Source organism: Akebia trifoliata, chromosome 4 (assembly GCF_017979445.1).
Source record: "Akebia trifoliata isolate Shusen 1 chromosome 4, ASM1797944v1, whole genome shotgun sequence".
Classification (NCBI taxonomy): Eukaryota; Viridiplantae; Streptophyta; class Magnoliopsida; order Ranunculales; family Lardizabalaceae; genus Akebia; species Akebia trifoliata.
Window position 1 is genome coordinate 20,286,547 of NC_141378.1, and position 13,780 is coordinate 20,300,326.

Consider the following 13,780-nt stretch of genomic DNA (forward strand, 5'->3'; position numbering starts at 1 on the left):
ACGGCTATCGAGCACCGAAATTTAAAAATAAAATTCAATGGTGAAAAATAATTATTTATTATTATTATTTTTAAAAGTTCATATAATTTTATCCTCTACAACCCCAGTTCATCAAATCATGATTTTGAATGTCACATGATGATGAAAGTTTCTGTTTTCACTATGGGTAGGAGAGAGAAACTCTCTCTTTTTTTAATAAGTCACGTGCTTCCACGTCAGGTTGTGTTAGGTGTGTGTGCCAAAAGTTAAGGTTGTCAACAAATGTTTATCGGTTCAGATATAGTAATATCTAAATCCGAATCCGAATCCGAAATTTTTATTTGATATCCAAATTCGAGTTCGAATCCGACGGATGTTCTAAAATTCTATCCGAATTCGAATTCGATTATCCTATCGGATATCAGATAATATTCGATTAGAATTTGAATAATTTGTATACTAAAAAAAATACAAATTTTCCTTATCCAATTGATTTTTCATTATTAAAAAAAAACCTATTATATATTATATTATGTATATAATAAATAAATCAAATAAAATATATATTATATTATTTATATAAAAAATAAATCAAATAAAATAATATAGATTATATATTATTTCGAATAAAATATTATTGGATTCGAAATGTTAATATCTCAATCCGTATCCGATAAGGATTCGAATATATAAAATTATCCGAATTCGAATCTGATATCCAAAATTTTCAGATAATATCTGATTTTTTGAATTCAAAATCGAATCGGATTCAAATTTTTGACTATCCATTAATGCCCCTATCAAAAAGTACATCAAATTATCAACACTCAAAATAAAATGAACATTACTTTTGGCATTTTCTCGTGCCAAAAATACATTTTTCTCTTTCTTCTACCTTTTTACCATTCACAATTAACAAAACTGGCCATTTTTTTTTTCTGGTTTTTGTATAGGATCATTTTAATGGGCTTTACATATTAAAAAATGAGAGTTGGACCTTTTTGGCCCATTCAATCTTTCTTCCTAACGTAGAGTTTTGAAACAAGAACTGAATCGGTCTTGTTACATGTGCCCTTAAAGTGCAATAAATACACTTTGAAAATTGGATCTTGTTTTAAAAATACCCTTAAAATATTTTTTTACCAAAATACCCTTATATGCCTATTCCATGTTAACACAACCCAACCTTATCATCACATATTCAACACAGCACAACCGCATCTACGAAGGTTTGAGAACACGGGGATATCAAAGCCATATTGCTAGGTTAATATTCTAAATACTTAGAGTGAATTGAATGTGCTCATATCATTTTAAAAAGTTAGATCTAGTGAGGCTTGGGACAATAGAAGTATAAGAGTGCAATGAATCGGAACTATCATTAAATGAGGACAATGCTCTTATAAGTACTTTTAGTTATATTTAATAATGATGAACTTATTAATATCATATAAATTTATCATTTGATTTAAATTTTACACGTGCTTTATGAAACTAATTGAAAATATAAATCTTGAAATTTTTACACGGTTAATAAAATCGATTGGAATCGAAATCTGAAAATTTAACATGGTTTGATAAACAGATTGAAAATTGAAATCAGAAAATTTAACACAGTTTGATAAACTCGATTTGGAATCGAAATCTGAAAATTTAAGACGGTTTGATAAACCGATTGAAAATCAAAATTTGGAAATTTAACACGGTTTGATAAAATCGATTTGAATCGAAATCTAGAAATTTAACAAGATTTGACAAAACGGATTGGAATCGAAATCTGGTATGGCCTTAGGGTTCGAGTGATTGATGGAGATCACTTTAATGCAAAACTCTTTTCATTCAATCTTTCTTGTATGATCGATTGGGTTAAAACCTTAAACCTAAAGTAGATGCCACCTCTCTAAAATAGATGGGAATTGAGTGTTTGTAACTACTCTTTTAGTAAGATTCCTATCCATCAAGGTTTCGTCTAAATCTTAAAGAGATTATTTGCAATTTCCAATTAATTTGGGATACATTTATTATTGATGACCTTTAGTAAAGCTAAATCTATTATCTATCTAGTGCACTTGATATTAGTAAAAATCAGAGTCACATATTAAAAAACCTACATTTTGATTAACCTTAGAAATGTGGAAATCTGAATTTTGGATAATTCTTGGATGAATATTACATAAATCATAATAGAATATCTATAGAGATTACATCAACTAAGATATATGAAAACTTGCCTAATATAATATTCTAGAATATCCTAATTGATATATTCTAAATATCAATTAATATTTTAGAATATCCTCTTTCACAATCTTCCATTTGTGATGAGGTACACAGACAATGATACAGTGTATCTCATGTACCTTAATACAATGCATCTTATTCTTAAACATCCTCCTGCAATTGCATGGCCCTACAAAGAAGGAATGTACACTTGGTTTTGTTGAATAATTACTTGATATCATTAATAGATAAGTTCATTAATCGTTGAAGTGCCAATTGTACTTGCTGATGATCACCGTCTGTCTATGAAATCCATCACTATCGCATCCCACTCTTTTTGAGTTTGTCGAAGCTGGTGGCTTACTAGATCTGATATGTCATAATCTCTTCTAGAAGCATAAAAAGTAGGATTGTACGATTAAGATGTTTGACAGAACAAAAGTGTTATTTGAAGGAGCTGAAATAGAGACATTGGAGGCAGCCATGTCAAACTCAAGAGAAGGAGAACTAGGCTCTGATACCATAAAATATATCTTGAGACAATTTCTCACACCTTTAGCTTGCACTAGGTGTTCAATATCTAATATATACTAACAAAGATGACAAAGTATTGCTGTGATTGAGATGTTGATTACAATAATATACACTTTCCAATTTAGAGAAGGTGAGGATGATGGAAGGATCTTTGACTCAAATCATAGCTAATTTCCTGGATATGAAGATGTGCTGGAGGATGGACTAGAGGCTGAGATGAGGGACTGATAACATGCTTATCATGTGTACTGCTAATAAGAAATACCCCAGTTTAGAGTATTTACGGAGAAATATAGTCTTTCATATAAAAAAATATTGGCATGAGATTTCACCATTAGGAAGTACACAAGAAGACCTTTCAAATGCATTAAAGTGTAAAACCTAACCTTTGGTGTAGCCCAATAAGCCTCCACGTTTTAAGAGTTTTAGAAACAATTCGATTCTATTATTAAAGGAAAGCTAATAGATAATGGAATATAACTCAAAAATGGAAATAAATTGAAATTCTCCATAATGAATTAGTAGGAGACCTCAATGGATTAGGAAACCTACTACTGGAGTCATCTAGGCACTCTACTGGATTAGGAAACATACTTAAATATGGGGATGAAATAAATTTGACTCAAGAAATTACATAGTAAAATACGAAGAAAAACATAACTCACACAGTTAGGTTTGCTTATTTGGTTTAACTCGCAATATAACAAACGTTACATGTTCTTAGGGCATCTCCAACCCAACACCCTCTACCCAGACCCATAAATGAGCTTTTTGGGTATGGTGGATTGCAATTATGGGTATTTATGAGGTCGTTACTCCAACCAAGTCAATAAAATTCAAGAAATTTGAAATCTTGCCCTCCAAAATTCAAAATTCTCTCTTGCCAAAGTTCAAATAATAAATTTTTGAATCCTAATTTCAATAGGCCAAAAATTCAATATTCAAGCTTTATAATGCAAAACTTCAAAATTTTCAAATTCAAATTCCCTCCTTCCAAATTTAAATTCCTCCCACCAAAATTTAGAATCTCAACTAACAAAATTCAAATTTTAATTTCCACCCACCAAAATTTAGAAACTCAACCAACAAAATTCAAATTCTCTCCCACCAAAATTTAAAATCTCTTTATAAATATGTTGATTTCCTCTCTTATTTTCACGCATCTATGCTATATATTCTCTTTACATTCAACTCTATTTTATCTCTAAATAGATTCTAAGAATTCTAATAGATCGTTATCCTAATATTTTAGGAGATTACCTCAGGATTGAGGATGAATTTGATGAAGAGGTGGCGTTGTTAGCAAAAGATAGTCAAGGAAATCAAGCAATCAACCCGCCGAACAACACATCATCGTGATTCTATTCCCATTCACATTACTATTCATCATAATAGAGTTGAAGGCAATGAAAGACTCTATCATGATTATTTTGCTAAAAATTTTGTATTTCCTAGTCATTTATTTCAGAGAAGATTTTGAATAAGTTGTCCTCTTTTTGTTTGATTTAAACTTCAATGAAAGCTTAAATTCATATTTCATTCAAAGATGTCATGCCCTTGGTGCTCTTGATTTGTTTTCCCTTCAAAAGGTAACAACTCCACTCAAAATTCTTCCATCTAAAGCATTGATAAATTTAGTAGACAAGTATGTACAGATTGAAGAAACCATGGCTATCAAAATTCTACGAAGGTTTCTAAAGTTGTTGATGTAGTATTTGGTGACGAATACATGCAGTCACCAAATGCCAATGACTTCACTCAATTTCTAGATATTGGTGAGCAATGCAGTTTTCTTGAGATGTTGGAGAGTATTAATTGTACGCATTAGAGGTGAAAAAATTGTCCAACAGTGTAACAAGGGATTATACTGGTCACAACTATGAACCAACTATAATTTTGAAAGTCATGGCTTCACGTGATCTTTGGATATGACATGCCTTCTTTAGTCTATCGGGATCACTTAATGATATCAACGTACTTGATCGGTCGAATATATTTTCTAAAGTTGTTGAAAGACGAACTCTTCCTGTCAACTATACGATTAATGAGAATGACTACTCAATTGAATATTATTTAGTTGATGGTATCTATTCGACTTGGTCAATCTTTGTAAAAAAGAATTACATGTCTACAAATATTGAAAATATAATGTTTTATTGTACCACAAGAGTTAGCATGGAAAGACATAAAACACATATTCAGGGTACTCCAAACATTCTTTGTTATCATGCATGAACTAGTATATTTTTAAGATGAAGGAATCCTTACTGATATTATGAAAGCGTGCATAATTATACACAACATGATCATTGAAAATTAAGGAGATACTGATATTTGTGAGTTTGATGCATTTAATGCAAGTTTGCATATATCAATGTCACATGCATGTGCACGTCAATTAGTAGTCTTCATAGAAATCCATCTTAGAATTAAAGACATGGAAAGACATTCTCAACTACAGTCGGATCTGATTGAGCACTTGTGGGAACGACACTACGAAAAATAGAAAACTAATATTTTTCTATTATTTTCAAGAAGCGTGCAAAGTTGGTATATTACTTTATTTTCTAAGTACTATGAATTTGAAATTTGAAATTTATTTTCTTTGTTTCTTTTTTTTTTTCATAGGTGTAAGGTTACTGCTTAGTAAATGAAATTGAAAATTGAAAATTGTATTTTTACTTGAAATAAAAATATATATTTGCAATAATACTAACATAGTTCATTTAAATACATCAAACTACAAATTTACTAAAAATTAAAATCTTTTTTTACTAAAATCTTCATCTTAAGTTTGATATAACATTAAGCGGTGATTGGGTCCATGATATTAATATCAGTTTGCATTATTTGTTCCTCGCGTGTACGATCCTCCATTTCAATTTGAGCGTTCTAAATTTTAATTCTTTCTGTCTTAATTTCTAATTGTTTGTTATGTTATACTAATACTTAATCTTGTGGTTCAATTCTCTCACGTTCTAATTCTAGCTTATTTTTCATATTTTTTTTAAGTAGTTGTTGTAATCATGTCTTGACTACCTTCCTTATCTTTTTTTAATTGTAAAAATCACCTTCTTTGAGGTCTTTCGATGTAATGGCTTTTCTATTATATATTTCTACATTCAATATATAATTCCATGAACAAATAAAATTCAAGATCTCGGATCTAACATATATCTCAAGATTCATTCAATATAGTCATGCTTATTATATTCAAGAATTTAGAAATCGTACCTTGCGACATTGCAATCTGATAATTGAAAGCAGTGACTTGTTACGCAAGCAAACGATTCCCCTTTGATTCATCAACACTAGACTTATCTTCTCCTCTTTGCTCTATTGCTTGGATCAACCTTAGCTTTCCATTTTTGATGAATTTCAATCCCAAAAATCCTAGAGAGAGTCTTCATATTTTTTACTCTTTAATGATTATAGTTATAAACCTAATAGGAGAGTTAATCCATTCTTATATAGAGGAGAGTAGAAGGTCTAGAGTTCCTCTTTTAGTAGGATTCCTTACCATCAATGTTTCTTATTAAAACCTAATGAGGATTCTATCCAAAATCCAACAGTTAGTGGATTTCCTAAATATTAATAACTCTTTAATTAGAATCCAATATAAAGTGAGTCTAACATTCTCCCACTTAATTCATCGTGCCAATTGTGATCATAGTATAATTTTAAAAATATCAATTACAAATAACCACAAAATTCTATACACACTAGTGTTTTCCCAAAAGTCCCGTCCTAATGACCTATTCCTCATAGTTTTTTAGTGATAACCCCTTTGTTAATGGATTTGCAATCATAAGTATGGTTATGATATTTTTAATTGACACTATTTATTTATGGACTCTTTCTCACACAACCAAGTACTTGGCTTCCATGTGTTTCACACCATTCGAGTATTTGCCATTCTTAAAGAAGAAAATAACTGTGATGTTATCATAATATATCTTTAATGGCCTGGCTATAGATTCAACAACCTCAAGTCTCGAGATAAAATTTCGTAACCATAACACTTGGCTTGTGGCCTCAAAGCATGCCACAAACTTAGTTTCCATAGTGAATGAAGTAGTGATACTTTATTTCACACTCTTCCACGATACAACTCCACTGACTTGTAAAGGCACAAAACCTTATGTAAATTTCTTACTATCCGCAGATCCTGTGAAGTTCTAGTCTAAATAATTGATTACTTCCAAATGATTTGCCCTTTCGTAAGTAAAAAGATAATCCTTTGTTTCTTGAAGATACTTCATAACTTTTATTTTTAGTTTTTCAATACTACATTCTTGGATTACTCTGAAATCTTCCTAACATCCCAACTGCAAAACTAATGTCTAGTCTTGTACATGTCTAGCATACATCAAACTCCTAATGACTGACGCATACGGAATATCTTCATATGTTCCCTTTCTAAGTTGTTCCCCATGCATTGTAATAAATTAAGATTATGTCCTTTTTTTTATGGGTACATCTCTTGTTGAACATGATTACATATGAAATCTCTCTAAAACTCGATTTATGTAACCTTTTTGAGACAATCTCAACATTCTTTCAGATCAATTCCTAACATCTTTATGCCAATCACATACGCTACATCACCTATATCAATCATCTTAAAATTCTTCGGGAGCTACTCTTTGGTCTTGTGTAACAAACCAAGATTACTGTTAGCTAACAAAATATCATCCACATACATAAATTTTCCTTGAATCAAAATAGATAATAATATCATTGTCTTAAAGTTTGTTTAAGTTCATATATAGATTTCTTGAGTCTACAAGCTAAGTATTTTTTTTCCTTTTTCTGAGAAACCCTCAGGTTGTTCCATGTAGATCTTTTAATCAAAACTCACATTTAGAGAAGTTATTTTCACATATTTATTTGGTGTAACTCTAAGTCAAAATGAACTACCAATGCCATGATGATCCTAGGTAAATCTTTTTTTTAAATTGGAGATAATGTCTCAGTGTAATCAATTTATTTTTTCTTAATGAAACCTTTGGCTACAAGTCTGGTCTTGAATCGTTCGACATTGTCCTTTGCATTGTACTTGGTCTTAAAAACCCATTTACAACCGACTTTCTTACATTTGATAGGCAATTCGATGAGATCCTAAACTTCATTCTGATCCATTGATTTCAACTCTTCTTTCATGGCATCGATCCACTTTGTGGATTCATTACTTTTCATTTTTTGTGAAAATGTCACCGGGTCTTTATTTATGTCAATATTATAATCAAATTCTTATACACGATGTAATGATCTGAAATTGTAAGTCTCATTACTCTGAAAGATCTTCTCAGAACTATAGTTTGTCATGGTTCTACAACTTCATTGACGACTTTTTGATGGAGTAGTTGATCATTTTCATTCATCTGTTGTACGTATCATCAATCTATAGAATATATTGAAAAACAACAATTCATTGAAGATTAAGAGGTGGTATGACATCCATTCTTATTTCTTCAAGTATTACAACAACGCCATTTTACTAAGGCGTACCTTGCATTGTATACATGCACAAATACATATTCTTTCTAAGAGTTTGATAAATAGGTAAGGGTTTTGACTCAATTCATCATATCTACCATAATATTCACCACCCTTATCAGACCTAACTATTTTGATTTTCTTATTCAATTCTCTTTCAACTCAATCATAAATTTCTCAAAGATGTCTACTGACTAAGACTTTTCATGAATAAGATAAACATATTCATACCTAAAAAGGTCATCTATAAAGGTAATGGAATACATTTCTCTACTAAAACACGTAGTGGAAAAAAGTCCACAGATATCAATGTGAATTATCTCGAGAAGCTCTTTACTTGTTATGACTCATTTTTATTCTGTGTTTCATATATTTTCCTTTTATACATTTCACAAATATTGAGAGATTTGTAAAGTTCAAGTATCCAAAATTCTTGTCCTTCACCAATCTATCTATCCTTTTTTTGGAAATGTGTCCTAGACGTTTATGCCACAAAATGGAGGAATTTTCATGTAATACGTCTCGTTTCTAATTAACATTCGATGGTAAGGTAATTAAATATTGGACAAACTCATAACTCAAATTAACTCTATATAAACCACTATATAAAATTTCAGATCCTACATAAGCTAAATTCAAATAAATGTGTAATTTTTCAAATAAAAAAATAAATAAAATAAACAATACTATCTAACCTAGATAAAGAAACTAAATTCTTAGAAATAGAAGGGACATAAAAAGTATTCCCCAAATCCATCTAATGACCAATTTTCAAAATTAATCTATAGGTCCAAATTGCTACCATTTATGCATTGAGATAGTTCCCCATGAAGACAAATCTTTCATTTTCTTTCAATTTCCTACTTTAAAATAATCTCTACTTTGAATTTGTAATTTGAGTTGTGACTCTAGAATCAATCCACCAAATATTAGAAGGAACTTTAATTAAATTTGATTCATAGCATACATAAGAAAGTTTCTTACCTCTCTTTTCGAACCAAGATTTGTGTTTGACACAATCCTTATTCATGTGTCCAATTTTTTCACAAAAGTAGCACTTTATGTTGTTCATGTTCCTTTACTCGATCTGATTTTCTTGCCTAGATCCTTTGTCTTTCTTTGGTGATTTCTTCTGTTTCGTTGATTTTCCTCCCTTCTTTCCAACTCCTCTAGATGCCATGAACATAGAATGTTTCCCTTCTTGCCTCAACCTTATCTCCCCTTGAACACACATGCCAGTTAGTTCATTCAAGTTCCACTTATCCTTATTTGTGTTATAATAAATTTTGAGTTGACCAAACTAAGCAGGAAGATAATTGAAAATAAACTGTACAAGAAATGACTCATCTATGTTCATTCTCAATGATTTAAGTTTAACAGTCTTGTCTATCATGTTGAAGATATGGTCTTGAACACCTCGTACCCTATCCTACTTCATAGAAGTCAATTCAGTCATCACTGTACCCGCAAGAAATTTATCAATAGATTTAAACTTTTTTCCCACAACCTTCAAGTACTCCAACTCACTCTTAGTCGGAGGGAGGGATGTCTTGATATTATAATCATCAAAATATGTCTATTAGATTTTTCTCAAACATGAAAGTAGTTTTCTTGCTCCATAGTGCTATCATCAATGAGTTTTGCGAGCATTTTAGCAAGAAGTGCAAGGTTAAAATCCTATAAACCTAAGGTAAATGGTATATGCTCGCAGCACTTAGAGAAGTTGGAACCGAAAAGACCAGGATGGTAGAAGCTATTGAATGCAAGGAACTAAGAAATTAGTTCAATTAGTGTTTTGGGTTAATTATGATGAATTACTTAATATCACCTAAATTTATCATTTGGGTTAAATTAGGCCTATTTATTGTTCACTCATGTTACTTTTAATACCCTTTAAAGCTAATATAAATTACATACTTTATTCAACTAGTTTTGTTATCTTTGGGTATCCAATCATGAATCTATAAACATATGTAAATTAATTATTTTACCTATATTTTAATTATTTGAATGTGACTCTCTTTAGGGTTAGCTCCATTCTCCTAATTAAATATGTCAATATAAATATTATTGTGGCGCCCCGCCAAATGCTAACACAAATCCCAATGCCAAATCCCAAGGTACTAGGTGGCACCTCGAAATTTCGGCATGGTCTCCTCTGTTTATGTTAACGTTTCACGGAACTCAAACCTGATAAACCAATTTATAATACAACCTGTATATAAAGCTGTAAATACAGGAAATGAACAGCGGAAGACTAATTACATCTAACATGTAAGTAGATCAGAGTGCGGAAGATCTAATCATATACAGATTTACAAAATACTCTCACTCTAACATAGGCCTAAACTCTCAATCCAAAAACTACATACATCCTGGATGAAACTGGCAATTCTAACGGATGTAGCCTTACTGCTCACCAGGCAATAAACTCTGATCGTCGATCTGACCGACCAGATACTCCTCAAATACTGACTCTACGCCTGTCTCGGTAGCTGCAAGTACTGAAACTAAAAAAAATAGGAAGGAAAGGGTGAGTAACGAAAGTTACCCAGCAAGTCCACAGCCAATTCCTACTAATAACCCTTCCTAAGCATGATCGAATAAAGCATACTGAACATTTTAATACATGCAAGGTTTTACAAGATAAAATACGATCAACTGGTACATATAGCCAGGGATGAGCAACTAAACAGTTTAAAGATTACACATGGCATCAATCATCCATACTCACTATACATTTTCCATTTTATGCAAATACCGTTGACAACATTAAAACGATAGACATGCTTTTCAATTTATAATTCGAAATATAACAACAGATACATAATACAAATGGTGGAGTATTGGAATTAAAGAGTTGGGATTCACGACTGGATCGCTCCCAGTCAGGACATGATGTTACAGCATAAATCTGGCTTTTAGTTCCTGATTTTGTGGCCGGTCGCTGCGCTTACCACATTGGTGACCATTTATCCGGCTCAGGCTGGCCGTTTGACGTGACCGTAAGCAATGGGTCTCTTTTCGATGTGTCAGAACGTTCGACTACTACTAGATTGTTAGTGATCACTGACTAATCATCTTCGTCTATGCCTATCAGGCGTGCATGTGATTCCCAAATGACACTCCACTTGTATACGACCACCTTTACAATACACGTTCACTGGTAAAGATAAGTAAGGAATGGACCCGGATTCCAGTTGTGACTCCACTCTCATACGCGTCTCATACCACGTATGAGTTTGGTGGTCCCTACCGTACATCCCAGGATAGTGTACTCCTCCGGATGATGTGACACACTATCCCTTCAGGCATTCACAAACCCTTTAACAGCTCACAAAATAGTTACGTACATATATGATTTTTCATTTAAAACAAAAGAGAAATTAACAGAACAGGGTTGAGAACGGATATCCAGTTCCTACCATGCAACCGTGCCCCCCCGGCCTAAAATAAATAACAGTACTCAGCGCACGCGCTAACATAATCGGAAATAAACATGCAACCCTTTCATTAATAACCTGGATATCCTTTCACCAACCTACACACAACATACAATGTAAAATGTAGACATCACCCCTCGGGCATGATTATGACATTTTACCGTTCATTCCCTTTTCCCATTCTCTCGACATTCTCACTTTTCATCTTTTCACATCGACCATCCATTTTCAATATTTCAAAGTCATTCTTTTGGTCTTTCCATTAAAAACCCTCAAAGTTTATTTAAAAACAAAGTCCCAACGATGCTCGGGACCAAGGCTGTTAAAAATAGAGAAAGCTGGTGAAAATTTGGCTAAGTGTCAGAAACTCAATTTTTCAAAGTTCTCGAAATTGAAAACGGGTTTTTCGAAATGAAAGTCTCGATCATGAGATTCGACACCATATAGTTTTTGTAATCTAATTCAAAGAAACGCGAAAGTTATTTCATTTTGAAAACTTGCCGAAAACGTCGAAAATTACGTTTTGTTCTTTAAACCAAAATTCGGATTTTGATCCTTTGAGATTTGGATCTTAAAACCATTCCCATTGTTCCGAAATGGGGGGTAAAACCTTAATTTCATTAAAGAACTTAAAGTAAATGGAAAGTAAAAATTAAAGAGGACATTTACTTTAATGTTTTTAATGAAATAAAGGGTGAGAAATAGTGTATAAGGTGTCAGGAGGTCAAGCCAAGAGTCAGAACACTGTTCTGAAGAGAACTGTGTCTGTCGGTGGCTGTCGGCGGCAGAACCAGGATTCTGTCGGTGGAACCGACATATTGGTCATCGGCAGATGTCGGTGGGACCGACGGTCCTGCCGACAGCATAAAATTTCATCGCGTTATTTGGTTTCGTCGGTGGCAGAAACCTCATTCTGTCGGTGGGACCGACAGAATGCCTTCGGTAGGTGCCGGTGGCACCGACCCTACCCGCCTACAGCCTGAACCTCACTCGCGATTTTTGGGTTTTTCGATCCCTTTTTCGATTTCCTTTTTCATTCTTCGAACCATTCTACCCACCCACGATTTTGTTATCAAGATTCGATCAAACATAAGCAAAACACCTACTTCTACCATGAATTTGAAATCGAACAACAACTTTCTACGATTTAAATGCAAACAATAAGATTTGTTTTAAAACCCTAAATGCACATTTCGGAAATCGAAAGTTACCAATAAGAATTGGAAGTCCCTTACATGGTTGTGGACGTCGAACGTGATAAACTCGCACAATGATCAAGGTTGGTGGCTCGAGAGTTGAGGTTGGGCTGACTTGGATGCGAAACGAGCGAGGGTTTGCAAGGTATCCGACAATGACGTTTCCTTTCTCCTCTAAAATGAAGTATAGACCTAGCTCCTAACTTGATGAAGCCCTCGGACGGAAGATGTGGAGGTTTACTCGAGCTACCCGGCTGATTTTGATGGAGGATGGGGAAAACAAACAAGAATGAACAACCAAAGGTGGTGAAGTTGTAGCTCTCGACGTGGCCGACAACTTTGTCTTCTTCGTCGAGGTTCAACTCGGCTTCGTTCGGGCTAGAACTTGAAGGGAATAGGTTGAAACCCTTGGGTTGAGACGTGGCTACCGTTTGGTTTCTTGGAAAAGAAGAGAAATGAAATGAAATAAAAGAAATAAGATTTCTTTTATAATAAAGCTGATGGCATACTTGTAATTTTCCCATCATTTCTAACTTCGTTCGTAACTTAACCATTCGGACTCGGAAATTGACAAGTGAATATACCATTTCGAATAATTTTTCGCTACGGACCTAATGGTATCATCAAATCTTTCCGATTCTCGCTCTAACGAAATTCCACTGTTTTGGGTCCCACTTAATGCGAAATTCGAGGATTTTATAACTTTTTCCTCCGAACTCGAATTCAAACTTGCTTACAGGCTAATGTATATATTTCGATCCTTTTGAATCTAATGGCGAAGTCGATTTTCCTCAAAATTAATCATAGCAATATTCGAGTATTTTACTCTAAGTCTTTCATTCGATACTTCCTTCCAAATCTCACCATTTACTTTCCTCGAGATATGAGTTGAAAATCCGGGGTGTTACA

The 13,780-nt window shown here is 33.0% G+C and overlaps 1 pseudogene; it reads left to right on the top strand.

Annotated features, from left to right (window-relative positions):
* Window positions 1-2,300: 2,300 nt before the first annotated feature.
* On the top strand, window positions 2,301-4,968 carry LOC147404392 (uncharacterized; annotated as a pseudogene).
* The last annotated feature ends 8,812 nt before the right edge of the window (window positions 4,969-13,780 follow it).